Source organism: Ailuropoda melanoleuca, chromosome 5 (genome assembly GCF_002007445.2).
Source record: "Ailuropoda melanoleuca isolate Jingjing chromosome 5, ASM200744v2, whole genome shotgun sequence".
NCBI classification, from domain to species: Eukaryota; Metazoa; Chordata; class Mammalia; order Carnivora; family Ursidae; genus Ailuropoda; species Ailuropoda melanoleuca.
In genome coordinates, this window is record NC_048222.1 from 102,182,891 (window position 1) to 102,201,535 (window position 18,645).

Here is an 18,645-nt window from a genome sequence, read left to right on the forward strand (position 1 = left end):
CATTCATACCTGCAAAGCACTTAAAATAGACTTTTCCCATTGTGAGCACAGTATAAGTGCTATCTCTCCTTATGGGAAGAGCATTTCCAACAGAGGAGTTAGCAAGTGCAGAGAGCCCAAGGTAGGAATGTTCTCAGCATCTTTAAGAAACTACAAGGAAATCTGAATGGCTAGAGTTGAGTGACTGAAGACAAAGTAAGGAAAGTGATGTGTTAAGAGAAGTAATGGGTTCAGGGAGTAGGGGAGCAGATTATAGAACTTAAAAGCCTATAGTAAGTACTCTGGCTTTTATTCTAAGTGAGGAAGTTATTGGAGAGATCAAAGTCAAGCACTTAAATGATTTGACTTAAATTTTTAATGGATCACTCTTCTTACTGTATTGAGCTTAAAATGAAGGGGATGGGCAGTGTCAAATGCCACCAGATAGAAGCAGGAAAGTTTGGTGGCTATTGCAATAATCTGATGAGAGAAGATGGAGGATTTGGACCAGAGAGGTGATGGAGGAGGTGGTGGTAAGAAGTGGTCAGATTCTGAATATATTTGGAAGGTGAATTCAACAGGATTTGTTTATAGATTAGATGAGCAGAATGAGAGGATTCAAGGATGACGCTAAGGTTTTTTGTTTTGTTTTATTTGTTTGTCATTTGCATGGACAATTGGAAGAATGGAGTAGTTTTCTATGAGATGCGGAAGACAATGGGAGAAGAAGATTTGGGTTTTTAGGGGGTGGAAGCTGGAAATTAGGAGTTCAGTTCATGTCATATTAAGTTCAAGGTAGCTACTAGACTTCCAAGGAAAGGTATTGAGTGTGCAACTGGATACACAGTTAAGGATGGGTAAGCAATTTCCCCTTTTATATGATGTCCTGATGTACAGGGAGAGATCCAAGAAAGAGAGATGAATTGAGTTATTGCTAGCTTGTGGCTTGTGTTTAAAAGCCATGAGATTAAATTAATTCACATAGGGAATAAGTATGGAGAGAAAAGCAAAGAAGTTAAAGGACTAAGTCCTGGGATACTCTAATGCTTAGGGATCAGAAAATGAGGTAGAAACGAAACTAGAACAGGAAGTGGAGAGCCTATAAAAAAGCTCAATGTTTTTCTGTAAAAAAACAGAGGAAAGAAGAAGCAAATATTGGGAAATGAGGAACCAAGAAAGGGTCAGGTTGTTTAATGTGAGAGAAATTACAGTATGTTTGTAGGCTTATATTGGTTTGCTAGGGCTACCATAATAAAGTATTATAGACTAGGAGGCTTAAACAACAGAAACGTATGTTCTCATAGTTTTGGGGGATAGAGTTCCAAGGTGTCAGCAGGATTGGTTTCCTCTAAGGCCTCTCTACTTGGTTTGCAGGTGGCCATTTTCTCCTTGTGTCTTCACACAAGTCTCTCCTCTGTGTATGTCTGTGCCCTGATCTTCTCTTATTATAAGGACAAGAGTCATATTGGATTAGGGCCCACCCTAATCACCTTGTTTTAACTTGATTACCTCCTATTGGTCCTATCTCTAAACACAGTCACATAATGAGATACTAGGGATAGTTAGGATTTCACATACGAATTTGGGGGACACATCAATCAGCCTATAAAAAAAGCTGTTGAGAAAAATGCCAGGGCGAAACACTGAAACAAAGTCCTTGAATAGGCAAGCAGGGTCAGGATCAGGTCTACAAAAGGAGGGGCAGAATGAAGACAGAACATGGATAGTTCATTCATACTAATAAGAGAAATCAGAGCACCTTAATACAGTTACAGGTGGATGGGTACATGTGGTGGGGAACACACAGTTCTCTTTTAATTTCCATTTTCTTAGTGAGCTAGGCAGCAAGGTCATCACCAGAGCATATCATTGGAAAAGAGGTGTTAGAAATTGAAGAGATAACAGAAGGTCTATAGTGATCATTTCAGATAGTAGAAGCATGAATGGACTCTAGGGAGATGTGGTATGGTAGCTAGGCATCACCACAGACCCACTTGAGGTTAGCCAACCTGAATTACAAGTGAGACCAGTAGGCATGGATGTATTTTGCTCTCATGGTGTTCTGCTGCAAAAGTTCAGATCCAGAGTAGACAAAGAATTAGATTAAACCAGGAATGGTAAGGAAGAGGTAGTCTGCCAGACAAGTGTGACAAATATAAACTGGAATAAGGGATTTGCAGGGTAATAATGATGACAGGCAATGGCATCTTTGCTGGTAGGAAGATACATTAGTTTTCTGGGTCTGTTGTAAGAAAGTACCACAAACTGGGTGGTTTAAACAACAGAAATTTATTGTGTCGCAGTTCTGGAGGCCAGAAGTTCAAAACCAAGGTGGCAGAATTGATTCTTTCTGAGGGATATGAGGAAAGGGTCTGTTCCAGGTCTCTCTCCTTCGTTTTTAGATGGTTATCTCCATGTTAACATGGCATTCTCCCTGTGGGCGTTTGTCCTCAACATGTCCCTTTCTATAAGGATGCCAATCATATTGGATTAGAACCCATACTGATGACCTTACTTTATTTGCTTATTTCTATCAAGGTCCAATTAAGGTATAATTCTGAGGTATTAAGAAGACTTCAACATATGAATTTGGAAGGGACACAATTCAACTCATAACAGAAAGGAAACCAAGACATAGGTCAGGCACAGGATAAAGACACCTTAAAAATCGTAGCTCATCCACCTTAGGAAATAAAAAGAAAGGGAAAATTAAAGGCAAAGTAAGCAGAAGAAAATAAATAATAGAAATTATTGAAATCAGTGAAATCAAAAACAGGAACTCAACAGACAAAATCAATAAAATGAAACCTGGTATTTGAAGAGATCAATAAAATTGATAAGCCACTCACAAGGCTAACTAACAGAAAAAGAGAGAAGACACAAATTACCAATATCGGAAATGGGAAAAATAGATATCATTACTGATTGTGGATATTAAAAAGATAAATAAAGGAATACTGTGAATAATTCTATGCCCACAAATTTGATAACTTAGATAAATGGACCAATTCCTTCAAAGATACAATTTGCCAACTCATACAAGAAGAAACAACCAGAATAGGTTTATGTCTGTTAAGAAACTGAATCAACAATTAATAACCTCCCCAAACAGAAAGTGCGAGCCCCAGATAGTTTCACTGTTGCATTCTACCAAACATTAATGGAATAAATTATATCAATTCTCCATAATCTCTTTCAGTGGATAAAATCAGAGGGGATATTTTCTAATTTATTCTATGAGGCCAGTATTACCCTTATACCAAAACCAGACAGACAGTATTAGAAAAGAAAACTACAGAGCAATATCTCTCATGAACATAGATGCAAAAATCCTCCACAAAAAAATAGCAAATTAAATTCAACAAAAGAATTCTACAAAATGACCAAGTGGGATTGGTCGCAGGTATGCAAGACTGGTTCAACATTCAAAAATCGACTAACATAACCCATTACATCAACAGGCTAAAAGAGAAAAATCACATGGTCATATCAATAGATGCAGAAAAAGCATTTGACAAAATCAAACACCTATTTATGATAAAAACTCTCAACTATAAGTAGAGGGAACTTCCTCAACTTGATAAAGATTATTTACCAAAAAACCTGTAGCTAGCATCATATTTAACCATGAGAAACTCAAAGCCCCACTAAGATTGGGTACAAGGCAAGATGTCCCCTCAATCTCTCTTTTTCAACATCATACTGTAAATTTTATCTAACACAATCAGAGAAGTAAAATAAAGTAAACAAAATGTATGCAAATTGGGAAAGAAATACAAAACTGTTTTTGTTCACAGGTGACATTATTATCTATGTGGAAATCTGAACAAATCAACAAAAAAACTCCTGGAACTCATAAGTAATTATAACAAGGTTGTAAGATACAAAATAAATATATAAAAGTCAATTGCTTTCCTATACACCAGCAATAAACAAGTGGCATTTAAAATTAAAAACATAATACTATTTACATTAGCACCTCAAAAAATTATATACTCAGGTATAAATCTAACAAAATATATACACAATCAATATGAGGAAACTATAAAAATCTGATGAATGAAATCAAAGAACTAAATAAATGGAGAGATATTTCACGTTTGTGGATAAGAAGACTCAATATTGTCAAGATTTCAATTTTCCCCAACTTGATCTATACAGTCAATGCAATATCAACCAGAATACTAACAAATTATTTTGGGAATACTGACAAATTGATTCTAAAGTTTATATGGAGAGTCAAAGATCCAGAATAGCAAACACAATATTGAAGGAGAACAAAGTTGGGGGACTAACTTTACCTGACTTTGAGACTTATTATAAGGTTATAGTAATTAAAACACTATGGTATTGGCAAAAGAATAGGCAAAAGATCAATAGAACAAAATAGAGAGCCCAGAAATAAACCCACAAAAATATAATCATTTAATCTTTGATGAAGGAGTAAAGGTAATAAAATGCAAAGTCTTTATAGCAAATGGTGCTGGAACAATTGGACAGCCACATGCAAAAAAAATGAATCTAGACACAGACCTTACACACTTCACAAAAATTAACTCAAAATTAATCAAAATTGTATAAAGAGGACCAAATTAACTCAAAGAAGATTATAAAAATTCCTATCCTAGAAGACAACAGAAGAAAACCTAGATGACTTTGGGTGTCGAAATGACTTTTAAGATACAACACTAAATGCACAATCCATGAAAAAATGATTGATAAGCTGGACTTCATTAAAATTTAAAACCTCTACTCTGCAAAAGGCAATGTCAAGAGAATGAGAAGAAAAGCCACAGAGTGGGAGAAAACATTTACAAAAGACATATCTAGTAAAGACTGTTATCCAACATATACAGCGAACTCTTAAAACTCAACAATAAGAAAACAATCTGATTAAAAAATAGGCCAAAGACTTGAACAGACATCTCAGCAAAGAACATATACAGACAGCACGCATATGAAAAGATGCTCCACATCATTCGTCATCAGGGAAATGCAAACTAAAACAACATGATGACACTACATACCCATTAGAATGGTCAAAATCTAACACACTGGCAACACCAAATGTTTGTGGGGATGTGGAGCAACAGGAATTCTCATTCACTGATGATGGGAATGATGATGGGATTGGAACATTGTTTAAATTTTTCTTATAAATTTATACATACAATTCAGTAATCATGCTCATTGGTATTAACCAAAAGGAGTTTAAAACAAACCTGCCACACAAAAACTTGCACACAGATGTTTATAGCAGCTTTATTTATAATTGCTAAAATTTGTTTTTTTTAATAATAATATTTTTTATTATATTGTGTTAGTCACCATACAGTACATCCCTGGTTTTTGATAAAATCTGTAATCAACCAAGATACCTTTCAGAAGATGAATGAATTAATAAACTGTGGTACATCCAAACAATGGAATATTGTAGTAAAAAGAAGTGAGTTATCAAGCCATGAAAAGATGTGGAGGAAACTTAAATGTGCATTATTAAGTAAAAGAAGCAAAACTCAAAAAACTACATACTGCATGATTCCAACTATATATGCCATTCTGGAAAAGACAAAACTATGGAGACTAAAAGATTACTGGTTGCCAGGAGTTGGAGGTAGGGAGGTAAAGAAGAGAGAAATTTTAGGGCAAACTACTATGTAGGATACTATAATGATGGATACATGTCATTATACATTTGTCCAAACCCATAGAATGTACAACAACAAGACTGAACCCCAATGTATACTATGGATTTTGGATAATTATGATATATTAGTGTAGATCCATCAATCGTAACAAAGGTAACATTCTGGTGGGAAATGTTGAAAAATGGGGAAGGCTATAAACATGTGGGGGCAGAGGGTATATGGGAAATGTACTTACCTTCCTCTTGATTTTGCTATGAATCTAAAACTATTCTTAAGAAAAATAAGTCTTTTTTAAAAAGAAAAATCAATGGATTGTTGTTCCTAGCAGGGTTTGAAGAATTTTTGGAGTTAAGGACTAGAAGGAGGGAGATGAGAAGATATGAAGGAAAGAGGAAGAGTGAAATGCTTATAAAGTTTTGCTTAATTATGCTGGGAACATTTGTATACAACTCAGTTAATAGCTCACATCAGTAGATACCTCTCATCAACCCAGAATTTCCTGTTTTCTCTGCCGTTTATCTCAAGTGGACTTCTGTGGTGTTTACTTTCCAATCAACCTGATTTTTTATGAGAAGAAGTCTCAGTAAAATCTCAACAGACAACTCTGGAGATTTCTTTGACCCCTCAGCAGAAAAAAAAGTTGCTGTATAGAGACATGGAGAAATCTAAGATGTCAACCATGTGCCAGGTGGTGAATGATACATTAAAGAAGCCCTTCCAGAAGCATCAGGAAATCAGACAACTCTCCTTTCCATACACAACTTTCCTCCTCTCTGCGTCAGACAACCCACCAGCATTGCTGTGGTTCAACAAATAGTCATTGAGTTCCTACTATGTTTCAGGCACTGTCCCGGGTGCTAGGGAGGAGTAGGTACCAAGGTAAGTAAAACATAGGGCCTGCCTATAGAAGCTTTTAGTTTCACTAAGAGAAAGCAAAAAAAAAAAAAAAGGTAAATTAACAAAAATTATAAAAACATAGAGTAGGAAAAGTGGCATAACATAGACACAAAATAGCATGAGGATGACAGAGAACTATAGGGACCAAAAGTGGGATTGGGAATTAAGAAAGGTTTTGTGAATGAGGTAATATTTGAGGCACGACTTGAAGAATAAAGAGAATTTCAATGGCAGAAGTCTGTGTGTCTGCACGAGTCAAGACACAGAGGCTGAAATCTGTGGAACATGTTTGAGGAATGACAAGTAGTTTAATTTGCTTGGTGTCAGAAGAGCTTAGATGCACATGCACATAACCCAGAATGTAATTAGAAACATCTGGTGGTTTTGAGAAGGTAGAAGATATGATCAGATGATGATCACATGAAGAATATTCTGACAAAAGAACCTAAAATGGGCTAGAATGGAAAGTTCAATGGGCAGAAGAAAGAGTTGAAAGGTGTCCTTATGATTTAGGCAGGGGTGGGTGTAGGGGATGGACAAGAGAGTACTGATTGCAGAATATTGCAGAGCTGGACTCCATGTGACTTGATAATTTACTGGATGTGGGGGACAGTAAATGAGGAGTTGGGAGAAGACACCAAGGTTCCGAACCAGAGGACTCAGAGAACATAGAGCTATTCTCAGATATAGGAAGGCCAAACGGTTTGGAAACCAAAGCTAGTTTCAGTTAATTGTTTTGAACTTGCTGAATTAAAGATGACTGAAGACAGCCAAGTGAACTTAACTAGCAATCGAGTCAGAAATATGGGATCAGAGACAGGAAAAGTAGATAGGGCTGAAGAGTCAGAAATTTGGGTCTTTTTCACAGAAGAGCTGGTTAATATGGATAAAATGTGATAACAGAACTTTAGTTAGAAAAGACTTACGGAGAAAGAGATGGAAGAGATGGATACAAAAGAGAGAAGGTTAAAGAATGGAAGCAAGTGAGGGAGGGGCGCTCAACAACGTCACATGCTGAAAAGTTATAGATACAAATAGGAACAGAAAACAAAGTGCTGAACTTGGCAGTTAGTAGAACAATGAGAAAACCTCAAGACATCAGGGAAACAGACAATCCTGTAACATCAACTGGGGCCTGTCTTGCTATATTTCAATGAAAAGCTATCAACCTCTGATTAAGAGCATGGAATCTGATTAAGAGCATGGCTGTGTGAGTTGAAATTCCTGTGTGGCCACTTAAAAGCTCTTGGCCAAGCAAGTCAAGCTTTCTTCTTTATGAAAGGAAGCCTTATGTAAGACGAACCTTATCTGTGTCATCTGTAAGAAATGCAGGATTTCTTCAGTGATCTTAGGTATTATTATTGATAATGTTCATTGTTCTGAATGAGCTGGACACTTAGATATTCTATATAGCTCATTACACCATGATGATTATAATATAATCATAGAGAAGAACTATATAACACAAAGGGAATTAATACATATTTCTTATAGGTTAGACACACATTGTAGTCAATATGTGTGACATTCTCTCATTCCTCCACTTGCTTTCATTCCCAAACCAAAAATTATCAAACCAAACAAAACAAAACAAAAACCCCCACAGAGTAGAAAGGCAAGAAATTCTTATTCAATGGGAAAAAAATAGATTACCTTTTTAAAAAGTAATAGGGTCAGGGGCGCCTGGGTGGCACAGCGGTTAAGCGTCTGCCTTCGGCTCAGGGCGTGATCCCGGCGTTATGGGATCGAAGCCCCACATCAGGCTCTTCTGCTATGAGCCTGCTTCTTCCTCTCCCACTCCCCCTGCTTGTGTTCCCTCTCTCGCTGGCTGTCTCTATCTCTGTCAAATAAATAAATAAAATCTTTAAAAAAAAATAAAAAAAAAAGTAATAGGGTCAGGGCGCCTGGGTAGTTCAGTCAGTTAAGTGTCTATCTTCAGCTTTGGTCATGATCCCAGGGTCCTGGGATCGAGCCACGCATCCAGCTTCCTTCTCAGGGGAGTCTGCTTCTCCCTCTCCTCCCGCCTTGTGTTCTCTCTCGCTATCTCTGTCTCTCTCTCTCTCAAATAAATTTAAAATTTTTTTAAAGTTATAAGGCTTCAGAGGGGAGGGAGGTGGGGGACTGGGATAGGCCGGTGATGGGTATTAAGGAGGGCACGTATTGCATGGTGCACTGGGTGTTACATGCAAATAATGAACCACAGAACATTACATCAAAAACTAAGGATATACTGTATGGTGACTAACATAACATAATAAAAATTATTATATAAAAAAAACAATATTCCCTAATAAATCTACAAAATGGAAAAAAATAAAATAATAAAATAAGATAACATGTGTTAACTCAAAAAATAAAAATAAAGTTATAGGATCGCACCGTTAGTATGGAAACAATTACAGTGCAGACTTATGAAGATGGTACTAACATAATTACAAATGAACATTTCAGAATAGGGCAGGGAGACAAATATATCTGTTCCTTTTCTATTCAAATATGTGGGAAAGGGCAAATATGCTCCAATTATCAGCTAAACCTGGACAATGTATAACTTAATAAATCAGATAAAGATATTTGATGTTCCTCTTCTATAGTAAACTTAAGTGGTCATAAAACGTAAAATACTTTATCCCAAATGTACTACAGTTATATAGGCTTAAGACAAGGAGGAGAATGGAGTCTGTTTCCCTCTCATTTGTGCTTAATTGTGTTTAATGACTAAAAGGCAAGTGATAGGGGCGCCTGGGTGGCACAGCGGTTAAGCGTCTGCCTTCGGCTCAGGGCGTGATCCCGGCGTTATGGGATCGAGCCCCACATCAGGCTCCTCTGCTATGAGCCTGCTTCTTCCTCTCCCACTCCCCCTGCTTGTGTTCCCTCTCTCGCTGGCTGTCTCTATCTCTGTCGAATAAATAAATTTAAAAAAACTTTAAAAAATAAAAAATAAAAAAATAAAAGGCAAGTGATAGTCCAGGCTGCCTCTAATATATTTGTGGGGGGGTAAGAGAAGGGATCAGCCATTTTATTCTGCTTTTTAAGTAATTCTTATTAAGTAATTTGCAGTTGCATAGTGCGCACAATTTCAATGTTTGTAAAATTCCAGTAGGGATTCTGATCTTGCAGGAGGATATTTTGAAGTCAGGAGGAGACGGAGGGCTTGCCTAGCACTACCTCTCTGATCTGTGAAACTGTACTTCAAACAATATTGAAAAGATGGGCTTAGCCATGTGCTGGGCTTCGGCCATGTTGTGGTATATAAATAATGGTTAGCTTGCCATCACGAATCATACAAACTGTTAAAATACTAAAAAAGAAGGAAGTATGATAACTAGTTTCTCAACCTCAGAAATGTTGACATTTGGGCTGATAAATGTTATCCTGTAGAAAGGGGCAAGATGTTACGCTATGCATATTAAGCTGTTCAGCAGTATCCTTGGCTTCTATCCACTAGATGCCAGTAGCACACTTTCCCCCACCCCAAATCATGACAACCAAAAATGCCTCTTGACATTGCCAAATGTCCCCTGAGGGGAAAATTTGCTTCTAGTTAAGAACCACTATAATATAGAAATAAAATCACAAATGATCTCTTGAAATTTTCTTTTGTTCAAAGTACTGTGCAAAATTTAATCGCTTTTTTTACAATGAGGTTTCATAAACTGAAAATCCAAATTTCTCAATATTTGCCATATTGAAGAAAAGCTGTCTATGTTTAGTCACCAAGTAGAAGCAATAATCCTGGAAGATTTCCCAGTCCCGGTATCATCAAGAGATTCACACAGATCATTCCATAACAAAACCCAGACATTTTGTTAAGTTTTGAAATACCCTCCCTTAACGTCAGATGTCTGTGATCAAAAGAATCCAAACAATACACACTTAAGATCTGAACTGTGGGACAAGAGTTACGGGGCAAGGGTTATAAAGAGGAATCTTATTAAGTTTACTTAATTCTACAGAGTAATTGCTGAAGAAATAACCTTGCACAATTCTTTTGAAAGAACAGCACAAATACATTAAGTAGATAATCATTCTGCATTATTAGCCTTGAGATGCCATTAAATATGTGTGGGATAATAGGGTTCCCAGAGATTATGAATTACTGACACTTCATTTTTTCTGTCTCAGAGTAATCAGCCTTTGGATTCATTCATAAAACAAAACAAAACAAAACAAAAAAAAAAAAACAAGACAAATCAAAAAACCCTAATCAAACATAGAAGCTAAAAGAATTTGTAAAAGAAACCATGAGACTTTCCGGTTCTGGACTCACTTTACTTGGACCTCAATTTCTCATCAACTCTTGGCATTCAGATTACCTTATCTCTACAGCCCCTTCCCAAATGAACATGCATATATTTTATACTTAAAATCCAAGTCACCTAATAGAAAATATTAGGAATGGTAAGAAATGGTGAGACCATATGTCCTACTTTGATACTCATTTTCATATTCAGATGTGTATAGGTTTGTTTCAGACAAGACAACAAAAATCTCTATCTGGAAGACTTAGGTTACATAGCACCTGCCTTCTACCATAGTACAGAAAGAATCCCTCTTCTTCCATTATAACAAGGCCATGAGTTTATTACTCTGGGAAGAAAGAGCTTAGTATAGAGAAAGGGAAATCCCAAACCTGACCTGAGGAACTGTGGAAAGATGTGAGCTAGAGAAAGTTCAGTTTTTCCAAAGATCTTCTATTCCTCCAAGAAACTTCATTTGTGGTTTTTTGTTGTTGTCAATACATATATAAGAATATAACATACAACTAAATTTTTGAAGGAGAGATGAAAAAGAATACATATCTGATAATTCAACTTGGCACATGAATTGGCACATAGAAAATTCTGACTCAGTAAAGAAGAAACCTCCCAAACCAGAAAAACTAGAAGACCCCACCCAGACTCCGTCTTCTCAAGGTGGTAAGTCTTTAGCAGGTTGCCAGTACCATTAGAAATGCTCAGAATATGGCTATATTCAAACGCAGATCCACAATATCACTTTGGCCATAATTTTGGCTAAAACCATTAGCTGCTGTCTTATTTTTTACAATGAAATGATTCTATGAAATTAAAAGAATTTATTATTCAGAATTTTTTCTCCTTGGAAATAGACCAGCTGAATCGCAGACAAATCTCTGCTGACAAGAATGAAAATGCAACCCAAGCTTTAAAAAGGCAAAAACTATGCTCTTCACTATAAGGCATTACCCAAACTTTGTTTTAATTTCCTTGTACAAGAATTTCATATATGCATTACAATTAGGTCTACTAGCCCTTTATCTGTTATGTCATTTGCAAATATCTTCTCCCATACCGTAGGTTCCCTTTTAGTTTTGTTGACTATATCTTTGCCATGCAGAAGCTTTTTGAAGCATGAAGTCCCAATAGTTCATTTTTGCTTTTGTTTCCCTTGCCTTTAGAGACATGTCTTGCAAGAAGCTGCTGAGCCTGAGGTCAAAGAGGTTACTGCCTGGGTTCTCCTCTAGGATTTTGGTGGATTTCTGTCACACATTTTGGTCTTTCATCCATTTTGAATTTATCTTTGTGTATGGTGTAAAAGAATGGTCCAGTTTCATTCTTCTGCATATGGCTGTCCAATTTTCCCAGCACCATTTATTAAAGAGACTGTCTTTTTTCCATTGGATATTTTTTCCATGATTTGTCAAAATTTAGTTGCCCATAGAGTTGAGGGTCCATTTCTGGGCTCCCTATTCTGTTCCATTGATCTATGTGTCTGTTTTTGTGCCAGTACCATGCTGTCTTGATGATCACAGCTTTGTAACATACCTTGAAGTCAGGCATTATGACGTCCTCAGCTTTGGTTTTCTCTTTCAATATTCCCCCAGCTATTCAGGGTTTTTTTTGGTTCTATACAGATTTTAGGATTGTTTGTTCCAGCTCTGTGGAAAATGTCAATGGTATTTTGATAGGGATTGCATTGAATCTGTAGATTGCTCTGGGTAACATAGAAATTTTAACAATGTTTATTCTTCCAATCCATGAGCATGGAATGTTTTTCCATTTCTTTGTGTCTTCCTCAATTTCTTTCATAAGTGTTCTGTAGTTTCTAGAGTACAGATCCTTTTCCTCTTTGGTTAGGTTTATTCCTAGGTATCTTCTGGGTTTTGGTACAATTATAAATTGGATCGATTCCTTAATTTCTGTTTCTTCAATCACATTGTTAGTGTATAGAAATGCAACTGATTTCTGTGCTTTGATTTTGTATCCTTTTTTTAATAATATTTTTTATTATATTATGTTAGTCACCTTACAGTACATCCCTAGTTTTTGATGCAAAGTTCCATGATTCATACTTGCGTATAACACCCAGTGCACCATGCAATACGTGCCCCCCTTAATACCCTATCCCATTCCCCACCCCCCTCCCCTCTGAAGCCCTCAGTTTGTTTCCCAGAGTCCATAGTCTCTCATGGTTCATTCCCCCTTCTGTTTCCTGCCACATTGTTTAATTGCTGTATGAGTTCTGGCAATCTTGGGGTTGAGTCTTTTGGGTTTTCCACATAAAGTATCACGTCACCAGTGAAGAGAGAGAGTTTGACTTCTTCTTTGCCAATTTGAATGCCTTTTATTTCTCTTTGTTGTCTGATTTTTGAAGCTAGGACTTCTAGTACTACATTGATCAACAGTGGTGGATATTCCTGTCATGATCCTGACCTTATGGGAAAAGCTCTCAGTTTTTCGCCATTGAAAATGATATTCGTTGTGCTTTTCATAGATGACTTTTATGATATTGAGATATGTTCCCTCTATCCTTATACTTTGATGAGTTTTAATCAAGAAAGGATGTTGTATTTTGTCAAATGCTTTTTCTGCATCAATTGAGAGGATCATATGGTTCTCGTCTTTTCTTTTATCAATGTGCTCTATCACATTGATTGATTTGTGAATGTTGAACCACTCTTGCATCCCAGGAATAAATCCCACCTGGTCATGGTGAATAATCCTTTTAATTTGGGTCCTTTCTCTTTTCTTTTGGATAAGTCTAGCTGGAGGTTTATCAATCTTATTAATTCTTTCAAAGAACCAGCTTCTAGTTTCATTGATCTGTTCTTCCGGTTTCTATTTCATTGATTTCTGCTCTAATCTTTATTACTTCTCTTCTCCTGCTTCGGCTTTACTTGCTGTTCTGTCTCCAGGTCCTTTAGGTGTAAGGTTAGCTTGTATTTGGGATTTTTCTAATTTTTTTGAGAGAGGCCTTTATTGCTATGTACTTCCCTCTTAGGACCGCCTTTGTTGTATCCCAGAGGTTTTGAACTGATACGTTTTCATTCTCATTCATTTCCATGAATTTTTTAAGCTTTTCTTTAATTTCCTGGTTGACCCATCCATTCTTTAGCAGGATTCTAGTGTTTGAGTGCCTTCCTAATTTCCTCTTGTGACTGAGTTCCAGTTTCAAGCATTGTGGTCTCAAAATATGCAGGGAATAAACTCAATCTTTTGGTATCAGTTGAGATCTGATTTGTGACCCAGTATGTGATGTATTCTGGAGAAAGTTCCATGTGCATTTGAGAAGAATGAGTATTCTGTTGTTCTAGGATGGAATGTTCTATATATATCTGTGAAATCCATCTGGTCCAGTGTGTCATTCAAAGCCCTTGTTTCTTTGTTGATCTTCTGCTTAGATGATCTGTCCATTGCTGGTACCCAAGATCTATAAAGAGCTTCTTAAACTCAACACCCAAAAAACAAATAATCCAGTCAATAAATGGACAGAAGAAATGAACAGACACTTCTCCAAAGAAGACATACAAATGGCCAACAGACACATGAAAAAATGCTCCACATCACTTGCCATCAGGGAAATACAAATCAAAACCACAATAAAATATCACCTCATACCAGTCAGAAGGGCTAAAATTAATAAGACTGGGAACAACAAATGTTGGAGAGGATGTGGAGAAAGGGGAATCCTCTTACACTGTTGGTGGGAATGCAAGCTGGCGCAGCCATTCTGGAAAACACTATGGACTTTCCTCAAGAAGTTAAAAATAGAGCTACCCTACAACCTAGCAATTGCAAGACTGGGTATTTACCCCAAAGATACAGATGTAGTGAAAAGAAGGGGCACATGCACCCCAATGTTCATAGCAGCAATGCCCAAAATAGTCAAATAGTGGAAGCAGCTGAGAGATGTCCTTCAACAGATAAATGGATAAAGAAGATGTGGTTCATATATATGATGGAATATTACTCAGCTGTAAGAAAGGATGAATACCTACCATTTACATCAACATGGATGGAACTGGAGGGGATTATGTTAAGTGAAATAAGTCAGTCAGAGAAAGACAATTATATGGTTTTACTCATATGTGGAATATAAGGAATTGCTCAGAGTATCATAGGGACACAGAAGGAAAAATTGAATGGGAATAAATCAGACAGAGAGATAAACCATGAGAGACTCTTAACTCTGGAAAACAAACTGAGGGTTGTGGAAAGGGAGGTGGGTGGGGGGATGGGGTAACTGGGTGATGAACATTAAGGAGAGCATGTGATGTGATGAGCACTGGATGTTATACACAACTAAAGAATCACTGAACGTTACATCAAAAACTAATGATGATTTATATGTTGGCTAATTGAATGTATAAATAAATAGATAGATAAATAAAACAAAACAAAACAAAATAAAATTATGTCTTAATGTGTAGCAGACTCACGAATGAGGCCCAAAAGTAAAGAACCAAAATTGGCAAAGATGTCTTACTATATGGAGTAGAACTCAGAGGCCTGCCCTGAAGGTTTTTTCCAGAGGCTTTGGAAAATCTCTATTATTACCACACAACCTTACTTTTTCTACCTTTTTATACCCTACTCCCACCCCTTGCCAGATGTCCCACAGCTTTCAAAACATCCTGATAATTTTTTTATATAGTACTACATATTTTTATTGGGATCTTTCAGCGTACTAGGTTTTGTTTAGAGCTCTTGGGTTTTCATTGTTTGGGTTGGGATTTTACTTTTATGAGGTGCTAGAGCAGAAGACGGGGTGTGCTTTGTTTTTATTTTGATTGCTGCACACTCTTCTAACCCTTCCCCTGGTGTTGACCCTTCTGAAAAGATGATAATCTCATTTCCTGCATCTTGAGAGAAATTCTTAACAGGTCAAGAATCTTATCAGGTTTAGACAGTTATTTTAGCCTTCCTTTTCCTTCCCACTGACATTAAACCCAAGATGAGTCAAATGTGATGTATTCCATGATTTCTTTGTAAATACCCATGAAATAGGCACATGGTTTCAGTTCTGTTCTGAAATAGTCTGTTCCACAGAAGTGCAGCTTTCTGCTCCTTCTTATTTGTCAACAGTGTATTTCTAAAAAGTATACCAAAGAAATCTTTTCACTGGGCATAACCTCAAAAAACTAAATTTAACCTGAAAGTAGATGACCTGAGTCATGTATAAGAAACCTTAAAATCTTCCTCCCAAGACCCATGGGGAAAGAAAGGGACAAAGAAAAATATAATAAAAAGTATTGTCAAAGGCATTTGCTTCCATACCCAAAATGGGAATCTACTTCTTTTCTGACTCTGAAGCTGGAAAAAGGGATGAATTTAACCGTGTAATCTTCTAGCCTACCCTTCTGGTTGGACCTGAACCAGCGTGACATGTAAGAAGTCTCACAGGAGAGTGGAACAGTAGTTTTCTGTATTCTTGGAACACCTGTTAAGAGGTTATAGGGGGTTTTATATACAGCAAGTAGAACTCCAGTATTGTCTTGCTCTCAGTGTAAAAAAAAAAAAAAGCCTCATTAAAACATATCCTTTGCCAAAGTTTCATTGCTCAAGAGTCAATGTAACTTTCAACCCTTAGGCATTCTGCAAATTGTGCTTTAAACCCTTCGAAGAGCCTTCTTGTAGATTCTGAGCTTAAATATATTTCCCATCATTTTCTAGGCTATAGTGATTTCTGAATTAATATCTATTTAACTACAATAGTGATTAAATAAGTTATTCTTTAATGAGCCAGCATATTATACACATTCTTTGCTATCACCGTATATATAAATAGCCATTTCATAAGTGCAGCTGAGAGGTTAGCATAACAAAATGTTCAGGAAAGACAACAGGTAGCCAGAATATTTAAAATAGAATAAAGATATTACATATTCAGTTTTGGGAAACTTCCAAACAATATGGTAGACTAAGTTGACCCCCAGGATACTTCCATTCCACTACAAACACATAGAAATGGTGAATTTAAAAAATTATATGAAGAACAAAAGAAAATTAAGCTGAGAGTGAAAACAGGAAAGAGAATGTTCCATATGCTGGGAAAAAAGAGAGAACTCAAAACCAGAGTGATGAGCTGAAGACAAATGACCCATACAGTCTCAATCTCAGATACGGGTTGGGGCTTACGGTATTCAGGGAGGCACAATATAAGAACTCAGGCCCACGAAAAATGGAGGGATTGAATAAAGCTGGGAGCATGAAGGGCTGCCCCATATGTGAGATAAAGGAATGAGGGAACAAAATTCCTCAGTGCACTGACCTCAGCTAGCTTCAAGAATTCTATCTTCTTCCTGAGGCAGCAGATAATAGAAGAGTTATTTGCAAGTCATCAAAGTCTTAATCCCAACTCACGCTCAAGTATAGAGTCTAAATTCCACTCCCAAGTGGCACAGAAACCCAAGAGTGACACAACATAAATAATGCTCTGAAACATTGAAATCTGTAAAGTTCTGACTGATACGAACCCCAAAACACTCTATTAGGATACAAAGGCCCAGGGCCTGTAGGGCTCTGGAAGCAACCTCTGCTGCATATGAGCCAACAATAAACATGACAAATCATGAAAGGAACAAACCACCAAACAATGGGATAATTGGCACCTCAAGAATTACAGAAATAGATCCATGTGAAAAAGTATTTAAAATAAATGCTTACAATATTCAAAAGTACAAAGAGAAGAAAAGAAACCTCAGGCAGCACCACTGTCTTCAGATTTTGAGCATGATTTTCTCCATCGAAGGACAGAGGAGAGGACAGGGAGTCCAGCTTCGAGGAAAGTGAATGCATGGTACTTGAGAAGAGCTCGTTTGTCTGACCTGAATAAGTAGTTTGCTTTCAGAGGCTAGAATACCCACTTCAGCAAATTCTGTTAGTTCATACAAGTGACATCACGAATTATGTGGTTCAAAAGTCTTTATCCTTGAGCTAGAGAAATTGCACGACAAGAGCAAAAAGACAACGCAATCTTTTTTGCCTCTTTGGCAAACTTCATGCTGGTAGTTTCATTGACCACGTACAAGCTTTAATCCTCTTCCAAAGGTGAGTTGAGGGGACTTGGGAAGAGTTTTGATTCCTGTCTAGTAAAATTACTCATTTGTTGTAATTTTTTCCAGTACTGATAAACTCTATAAAAAAAGTTTTGTTTTCACATCATGATGACCAAGTAGTTTCCTCTTTCCCTTGTTTCTGTATCTTCAAAGTAGAAAGAAATTCCCCAAGAAGAGCCAGGATTTCTATGCCTGTATAAATCATCCCATAAACCCAAATTATAATCTTAGCTTTGTTCCTAACTAGTTGCCTGATCTTGGGCAAGTTATCATCAGTTTATTCAACTGTGACATAGAGAAAAATAGCATTTTTGCCTAAAAATGTTGTTGGAAGATTAAATGATACAATACAGTAGGAGATACATTCTAAGATCCCCAGTGGGTGAAACCAGAGATAGTATCAAACCCTGTATATACTATCCTTTTTCCTGTACATACATACTTATGATAAAGTTTAATTTACAAATTAGGCACAGTAAGAGATTAACAACAATAACTAATAATTATAACAATATACTGTAATAAAAGGTATGTTTATATGGTTTCTCTCTCTGTCTCTCAAAATATCTTGTACTACTCACGGTTCTTCTTGTGATAATGTGAGATGATAAAAAGCCTGTGTGATGAGATGATGTGAGGTGAATGACATAAGCATTGTGACTTAGTGTCAGGTTAGTAATGACCTTCCAACAATACATCAGAAGGAGGATCACCTGCTTCCAGCCTCAGGTGACAGCAAGTAACTGAAACCACGGAAAGCAAAACCATAGGTAAGGTGGGACTACTGAAATCTCTGCAAACGCTGCTTTCTTGGCTGCCTGC